The sequence below is a fragment of the Palaemon carinicauda genome, chromosome 17 (assembly GCF_036898095.1).
Source record: "Palaemon carinicauda isolate YSFRI2023 chromosome 17, ASM3689809v2, whole genome shotgun sequence".
NCBI classification, from domain to species: Eukaryota; Metazoa; Arthropoda; class Malacostraca; order Decapoda; family Palaemonidae; genus Palaemon; species Palaemon carinicauda.
In genome coordinates this window covers 2992773-3002635 of record NC_090741.1, presented here as the reverse complement: position 1 = coordinate 3002635, position 9863 = coordinate 2992773, and positions in this window count along the sequence as shown.

Sequence of the window (9863 nt, the reverse complement as noted above, 5' to 3'; positions counted from 1 at the left end):
GGTGTTATTTACTAATCTAATTATTCTTGGATATGCATAAAAATTGTATGGTGGGTTGCTGGATAATTGTCGATTATTTTACACCTATAAAATTAATATTCTGACCCAAAAAAATTTTTTTGAAGGGAAATAAAATCGAAAAAAAAATGTAAAACAATATAATATTTTAGCTAAAAAAATTTGATGATATTCAATAAAAAAAAGAAGTAAACAAAATTTTCCGACAAATAAACATCTAGAGGAATCATTACTCTGTGATAGTTCCTTAGTACATAGTAATTTTGAAAGAAATGGGAAAAAACGAAAAAGTGGCAATCGCAGGAAAATCGCACACATACCTATATATACGCCATATCTGGCTAAAAATAAAGATAGGCATGGGTAGCCAGATCATCTAGAAACACTTTCCAACACTATAAAAATACAAGTTTTGCGACACTACTTGCCAATTCCTTACGGTAACATGACTAAGCAAAAAAATGCAAAACAAATAAAAAGGGGCACTCGCGGAAAAATGGCCAACATTCTAATATACGGCATTTCAGAAAAAAAAAAATTTCAGCCACGTACTAGGCAAACCATCAAGGCACATTTTCCGACAAATAAACATCTAAATGAATCATTACTCTGTGATAGTTCCTTAGTACGTGGTAATTTTGAAAGAAATGGGAAAAAAACGAAAAAAATGGCAATCACAGGAAAATCGAACACATACCTATATATACGCCATATCTGGCTAAAAAAAAAAGATAGGCATGGGTAGCCAGATCATCTAGAAACACTTTCCAACACTATAAAATTATAAGTATTGCGACACTACTTGCCAATTCCTTACGGTAACATGACTAAGCAAAAAAATGCAAAACAAATAAAAAGGGGCACTCGCGGAAAAATGACCATTCTAATATACGGCATTTCAGAAAAGAAAATTTCAGCCACGTGCTAGGCAAACCATCAAGGCATATTTTCCGACAAATAAACATATAAATGAATCATTACTCTGTGATAGTTCCTTAGTACGTAGTAATTTTGAAAGAAATGGGAAAAAACGAAAAAATGGCAATCACAGGAAAATCGAACACATACCTATATATACGCCATATCTGGCTAAAAAAAAAGATAAGCATGGGTAGCCAGATCATCTAGAAACACTTTCCAACACTATAAAAATATAAGTTTTACGACACTTCTTGCCAATTCCTTACGGTAACATGACTAAGTAATAAAATGAAAAACAAATAAAAAGGGGCACTCGCGGAAAAATGACCAACATTTTATTAGACGCATTTCAGAAAAAAAAAATTTCAGCCACCTGCTAGGCAAACCATCAAGGCACATTTTCCGACAAATAAACATCTAAATGAATCATTACTCTGTGATAGTTCCTTAGTACGTAGTAATTTTGAAAGAAATGGGAAAAAAACGAAAATATGGCAATCACAGGAAAATCGAACACATACCTATATATACGCTATATCTGGCTAAAAAAAAATAGGCATGGGTAGCCAGATCATCTAGAAACACTTTCCAACACTATAAAAATATAAGTTTTACGACACTACTTGCCAATTCCTTACGGTAACATGACTAAGCAAAAAAATGCAAAACAAATAAAAAGGGGCACTCGCGGAAAAATGCCCAACATTCTAATATACGGCATCTCAGATGAAAAAAAAAGACATGCACGTGTTAGCCCAACCATCAAGGCATACTTTCTAACACATAAACATGAAAAAAAAATCAATAATATACGGCAATTCCTTACTACGTAGTAAATTTTTACAAATATTGAGAAAAAACAGAAATTGGCAACCGCAGTTAAATACCCAATATACCAATAACTACGTCGTATCTGACAAAAACAAAGTCACGCATGGGTAGCCAGATCATCTAGACACACTTTCCAACACTAAAAAAGCAAAACTTTTACGACACTATTTGGCAATATCTTACGAAAAAATGACTTGGCAATAAAATGAAAAAAAATGAAAAAGGGGCACTCGCGGTAAAATGCCCAACATTCTAATATACGGCATCTCAGATAAAAAAAAAGACATGCACGTGTTAGCCCAACCATCAAGGCACACTTTCTAACACATAAACATGAAAAAAAAATCAATAATATACGGCAATTCCTTACTACGTAGTAAATTTTTACAAATATTGAAAAAAAAAAAACAGAAATTGGCAACCGCAGTTAAATATCCAATATGCCAATAACTAGCCTACGTCGTATCTGACAAAAACAGAGTCACGCATGGGTAGCCAGATCATCTAGACACACTTTCCAACACTAAAAAACAAAAGTTTTACGACACTATTTGGCAATATCTTACGGAAAAATGACTTGGCAAAAAAATGAAAAAAAATGAAAAAGGGGTACTCGCGGTAAAATGGTCCTCGTGGTGATGAACGACATTTTAACTAAAAAAAAAATCATGCACATGGTAGCCAAACAATCCACCAAGACTTTCCACAACTGATAACCTATACAAGTTGCACCATTCTACGACAATTTCATAATACGTAATAACTTTGATAATTATGCAAATTACCTTAGAAGGGTAAACTCGGTCGCGCTCGACCCCGACGCGTCTCAGAAATCGGGGAAGGAGTACAGCTACAGCAATGCACATCTGGACACTACTAGAGCGTGTAGGCGAGACACCTACTGCAGGTCGATCACCCACAAATTCAGTCACGGGGGTGAGTCACGTGAGAAAAACATCTTTTTTTTTGACGCTCGGGGTCGCGGACGACCCACCGTACCGTTCCAAGGTTAAGGATACTCATGCTAGGAGTTAAAATTCTACGAACCTGTGGTTAATTCTCTGGGAGTATCAATGTAGCCAAATGTCCCTTAAAAAGCTTCCTAAAGGAACTTTCCATCAGGACGACATGGCCATATTACCCAAAAATAGATTTTTCGCTTTGCTCAAAATCCGTTTACTGGAATAAAGGAAATGTGTTTGTACTAAATAATACATCCCAACCATACCCATACAAAAGTTAACATTAGGAGAACATCAAAAACATGACATAAGACAATGTAGGGATCTCATAACAAATTAAATCAATTAATAAAGACAAAATCATACATGTAAACAAATAAATTGAGCTATAGTCTAATCAACACTAAGGCAGTTAGACTATAGCTATACAGGTACAAAATTATTTCAGAGATACAGTAATGAATCCTGAAAAATAAAAGTTTTAATGATCTTTGAACAAAAATTCACTGTTTACTTATTATAAGAAATAAGGACGCACTTGAAGGCTACGTCGATGCAGCGGGTTTGATAACACTTCCCGCGGCTACCACAAAATGACGTATCTCTTCTAATTGTTTCAAAAACATGACATAAAACACAGTAGGGATCTTATGACAAATCAAATCAATTGATAAAGACAAAATCATAGAAGTAAACAAATAAATTGAGCTATAGTATAATCAACACTAAGATAGTTAGACTATATCTATACAGGTACAAAATTATGTCAGAGATCCAGTAATGAGTCCTGAATAATAAAAGTTAATGATCCCGAAACAAAAACTCACTGTTCACTCATTATAAGAAATAAGCAGTAGGAGTGCCCTAGGACGCACTTGAGGGCTACGTAGAGGTAGCGGGTTTGATAGCACCAGAAAATGACGTATCTCTTCCAATTGCTTCATATAACGCCTGAAGAAAATCCTAGTGGACTTCCAATCTGTATATACCTGTAGTCCCTCAAAGGACATGTACTAGAAGAAATTTAGAGAGGAAGCCACTTTCCTAAGGTCATGACCCGATTGCATACTAACGGGGTCCGCTCTTCTTATAAAATGAGTAATCTTTGCTCTTAACTGTAAGAAAGACAATTATGATCCCACCGTTTCCCCTTAAATAATTGACCACCTTCAAACTGCACTGTTCCCAATAAATAAACTTTCAAGCACTGCACTGGACACAGGGAGGGATCACTTGCTAGGGGAACTATTTTCCATGGATCCCAACGTTTAGAGGGGAGTTCCTTTTTAGCTAAAAAAAGTGGAATAAGGGTATAAATTAACCTCACCGTTATCCACAAATTCAATGGGACCCTAATCTCACTAACATGAGCGGCGGAATCCATCGCAACTAAAATGATAACTTTTTGAGTCGAATCACAAATAGAAGCCGTTTGATTGTCAATATCCTAAGCGAATTGTAAAACATTGTCCAAAGACAAAGAGATAGGCTTCGGTGGAGCCGACGGTCGCAACCTTGCACAAGCCTTCGGAATTTTATTGAAGAGATCTGATGAACGACGAGATCGTGGAAGAAGCTAGTCCTTGGGGTTTAGGTCAATCAAAAAACCTAAACAAAAATCCATGGTAATTGAATCTGGATTCTTGTCCTTGACGTATTTGACCCATTTCTTCCACAACGTTTCATACCGGATCATAGTAGTTGAAATCTTATAATTTTCGGCAAACTCCCACTTGTCATGTTGAATATAAAATCTCTTTTCCAGAGCTGAGGCAAAAAAATCATGAGATGAAGGTTGTTTGTTCTCCATGAATAAGCATAGATAATCTTTCGCTGTACCTCCTGGGACAAAATTGGGTTGAGCAACTGTACCAACTTTGGGTTCAATTCTGTCATCATGGGAAATCAGTTGCTCTTCAGCCACAGAGGAGCAACCAGGGCCGCTGTCCCGTTGGACGATCGAAGCTTGTCCAGAACCTTCATGAGGGTATTGAATTGTGGAAACAGGTAAATCCTCGTCCAAGGATTCCAATCCAGGGACATCGCATCCATGCTCACTGTTGCTTGATCCATATTCGGTGCTACATAGCAGGGAAGCTTCCTGTTGAGACTCGTTGCAAACAGATCCACTTGAAGTCCAGGGACTTGATCCTGCACGAAAGAGGATGATTTTTCATCTATTGACCACTCCCTCTCTAGAGGTTTTGTCAGAGATAGGGAGTCCGCCATTACATTTCTTACTCCGTGAAGGTTGGGTGCTGAGAGATGCCAACCTTTCATCTGAGCCAACGTAAATATGGCTAACATTATGTGATTTATTTGGGGAGACCTCAGCCCTTGTCTGTTGATGCATTGGACTATTACTTTGCTGTCGATGACTAGACAAATGTGAATGATCTTCTTCAAGCATAACTTTTTGAGGGATAAGAAGACTACCATAGACTTCAGAATATTGATGTAGAATTGCTGAAATTTCTAGGACCAACCGCCCTGCACTTTCTTGATGTGGGTATGACCCCGCCCCCCTCCCCCCAACTGTCCAATGAGGCGTCTGTATGAAGTATCACTACTGGAGGAGGAAAACACAATGGTATCATCTGTGACAGACTTTTGGCAGTGGACCACGGTCGAAGTTGTCTTCGGAGTAACAGTGGGGTCTTTTTGGATGGTCACGAAGAGCTTTAGAGGTTCTCTGTTCCCAAACTCTGCTTGTATCCTTGAGCTGTACTTTAAGGACAGGGTTCGTTACCGAGGCGAATTGCAAAGAACCTAAAACTCTCTCCTTGCGTCGCCTGGTGGTCGTCCCCGTCCTGATCAGACACCTGACTGACTTCGCTATTTTTTTCCTCTTGGAGAGAGTTATAGAAAAGGAGTGAGACTTTAGGTCCCTGTGAATCCCCAACAGCTGGAAAACCTGAGCTAGGGTCAGTCTTGACTTCTTGAAGTTGATCTGAAATCCTACAGACTGAAGGAACCTTACAACAGGAGTTGTTGCTTCCAAGCACTCTGGTGCTGAAGGAGCCCACAATAGCCAATCGTCCAGGTACGGCCCTACTTTGAGGCATTTTTCCCAAAGTTGCTAAACGATTGCGTGGATAAACTTCGTGAAAACCCTCGGAGCTATGTTGAGCCCGAATGGCATAGCTCTAAATACTTAGCCCTCTATCTCCAGGCTGAAACCCAGATTGGGGGAGAAGCTTCGACCTATCGGAAGATGCCAATAAGCGTCAGTAAGATCTATAGAGACGGTGTAAGCCTCCTGGGGTAGTAAGGTCCGTATCTGTGAAATACTGAGCATCTGGAACTTGTCGCACTGAACGAACAAGTTTAGACGATACAAGTCGAGAACAGTTTGAGGTATGTCCGATTCTTTCTTTGGCATGCTAAATAGACAACCTTGAAATCTCATAGATCTCGTACAACGGATAACTCTTTTCTTCAGAAGATCTTGTAGATATTGTTCCAGATGATGTGTTGACTTCTGGAATAATCTCCTGACCTTTGGAGGCCGTCATTTCAGCTTCCAACACAACCTGTTGGAAATGATGTTCTGTGCCCAAGGACTGAATGGTTACAAGTCCTTGAACAAGGTCAGCCGACCCCCTACCGCAATAGTTCCCAGCCTTTTTTTCAGTTGACCCCAATCATGCCCCTCAAGCCATGACCGCGACCCCACTAGTTTAGTTGTATATGTATTATCATATATTACTAGTTTTTGGCTGTAAAAGTAAGGGACAGAAGATAGCCTTCTATAAGATAGGTACTATAAGGTTGGAAAAGACAAAATTAACATAATCAAATTTTATCCTAGCATTATAAATTTTAAGGCTTAATATTAATCAAAAACACCAATTCTGGTAGAATATTTTGTCATATTCCACAAAAACAAACTACAAGTATAAATGTTTTCAGTTAAATGGTAAACTGATTTTAATGTGAGCCTTGTGGCTGGATCATGCTGCTAAGTTTCTCTATTCGTGGTTCAGTCTTAAAAAGTGCTACCCTCAAATCATGTTCTGTTTTATGTTTTGATGGCAGTTCAGTTACAAATCAGAAAAAAAAATGTTGTTGGTACAGTCAACCATGAAGGAAGAGGGGAAGAGGCCAAGGAGAGAAGAGGGGATGAGGGCCAAGGAAAGAGAAGAGGAGGGGGGACAAGGAAAGAGAAGGATGGTTGAGAGAATAGGAAAGAGGGGGACTGAGAGAAAGAAAGATGACAAGGAGGAATAAAGAAAGAGGATAGGTAAAAAGGAAAGTGAAGGGGCAAGCAACAAGTAGGAAGAGGTGTAGAGAGGAGGGGAGGGGTCAACGAAGGTGTAACAAGAAAAATAGGTGTAATACATTTGCAAATCGCAGTAAATAAGATGAAGCAGAAAACAAAAAAATCAATAATATACAGCAATCCATATCTAGCCAAAACAACCAGCCGAATAACCAACCATATACACACTTCCACATCTCTAAACAACTGCAAAAAAAAAAAAAACCCAAGAAATCAACGACATAAAATCCTCAAAATCTCTAAACAACTGCCAGAAAAGACAACCTCAAAAATCAGCGACATATATTCCTCAAAATCTCTAAACAACCGCTAAACCAACGACCTTTTTGACCAAGTGACCAGTGCTGCAGACGTGCCAACTTCACAAGAACATACAAATATAATAACACATCTAATGACACAATAAATGAAATAACAATAAAAACAACACAAATGCACAAGAGGTAAATAAAAAGGAAGGGGAGGAGTAAAGAGGAGGAGAGGAAGGGGGGTGGCAAGGAAATATCAAAGAGGAGTGGAGGAGGGCCAGAAGGAGAAGAGGAGGGGAGGGGTATAACAGAAGCAGGAGGACAAGGGGCGTGGAAAGATGGGGAAGGGAGAAGAAAAGCAAGGAAAGGGTGGCGAGGGGAAAGAAGAAAATGTAGGAGAGGGCCTGAAAAGTGCCCCCTCCTCCTTCCCTGGCACTTCTGCATATCTTCCTCTTCCTTTGCCCATCTCTCTCTTTAAATATGGTGGGGGTTACCATGTGGTTTTAGAAGCCTTAATTATGAACACTGTGCTAGGCTATCATCCACTGACATACTTCGGTGCAATACTTCGTCAACAAGGGAAGTACTCATTTTCTATTGTCGGCACATCACTTTTTCGTGAGTAATTAAGGATTTTAAAGAAACAAAGACTGCGTGCAACCTATGCAGCACATTCGAAATCACTATACAAATACCGATAAAAGACGAACAATTTGCAGATAGTGTTTCCCGCTACGGCAGTACAGCTGGAGTGGCTGAGTAGTTGGACGTGGGCGGTGATGCTGTTCACAATTCACATATCAAATGCTTACGGCACTCAGGGATACCACCATTAAAATTTAGTTTTTTTTTATATTTATATATGAAAAGATATATACAAGTTGATAAAAAAGTCCACAAATATGTTTATATATTATTTCTCTACTGCAAGTTCTGCCATATTTTGAATTTTTATTTTAATTTTGATATTTTGAGAATTTGGCGACCCCAGGAAAAACGCCTGGCGACCCCACTGTACTTTTAGCACTGGGTCTGTCACTGCTGTGAACTGGAAATCCTCCTCTGTTGCATTAGTCACTGGACAGATCTCGCTATCTCTCTCCTCTTCTTCAGTGAAATGGAGAGACGGTGTGACTGCAAGTTCCAATGGATTCTTAACCATTGAAACTTCTGAGCTGGAGAATGGCGAGACTTCTTGAGGTTGATCTTGAAGCTTAGGTACTCCAGGAACTGGATCACCTTTCCGGCTGCTTGTAGACAAGTCGTCTTGGATGCTGTCCACACTAGCCAATCGTCAAGGTATACTACTACATGAATTCCTTCTGAGCGTAGTTGTTGGACGATTGTATCCGCAAGTTTTGTGAATATCCTTGTGGCTATGTTTAGCTCAAAGGGCATGGCTGTGAAGACATACTATCTTCTTTATCCTGAATCCTAGGTAGGAGGAGAGGGGGCGGCTGACTGGTAGGTGCCAGTAAGGATCGGCCAGGTCTATTGAGACTGTTTACGCCCCTTTTGGTAAAAGGGTCCTTATGTGTTGTAAGGTAACCATCCGGAACTTGTTGTTCTCGATGTACTTGTTGAGTGGAGACAAGTCTAGAATGATTCTGAGTTTGTCCGAGTCTTTCTTGGGAACACAAAACAGCCTTACCTGGAATCTGATCGACTTCGCTTTTCTTATTACCTTTTTGTTCAAGAGTTCTGAGGTATATTCTTCCAACATTGGGGTGGAGCGTTGGAAGAATTCTAGAAAAGGGGGTGGAATTTTGTTCCATTTCCAACCGAGTCCATTCGGGATTAGGCAGTGGCCCCAGGGATCGAAGGTTCAACGATCCAGAAAGTGGAAGAGTCTCCCTCCTACCTGGAGCCTCTCATTCCTGAGAGGATCCTGAGGACAAGATTCCGTGACCGCATCCTCCTCTATCCCTTGAGGGGTTTCTTGAGAAGCCTCTTTTTGAGCCTCTACCTTTGTAGGGTCGAAATGTAGTTGTGTGCCTCTCAAAACCTGGGTTGAACAAAAGTGATTGGGCTGATAGCTACTGAGGGACCATCTGGAAGGTAATTTGCAGCTGAGTTACCATTTGTGGCACTATGGCCATGGTCACGGTTTGAAGTTGTGTAGTCCTATGTGGTTTCTTTGCCTTCTTGTTCTTAGGTTGGGGACCACTGTCTGAGGAAGATTTCCTCTTAGAAGACATGCCCTTCTTTTGGAAAAGGTTTCTATTCCCCGTGGCGGTATTGGCGAAAATGTCCTGAACCACATCTTGTGGGAAAAGATCTTTGCCCCTGGTGCATGAAGTAATCAGCTTCCTGGGTTCGTGTTTGACCATTGCTGCGGCAAACACATGCTCTCTACAGGCCCTTCGTGACCTGACGAAGGCATAACAGTGCTTCACAACGGTACCCATGTGGGACTTGACTAAAACCATATACATGTCTGGGGCATTGGTTGAGCCTGCACACATTTCCAGGCAGTTCTGATGAGACAAATAAGCGGCTAGTCTCTCTTTTGTACTCTGTTCCCTTCTCAAAAGCTACTCAGGCAACTTTGCTATCTCCAGATCCAACTTAGAGACGGAGAAGGTTAGAAGTACTTCTTTC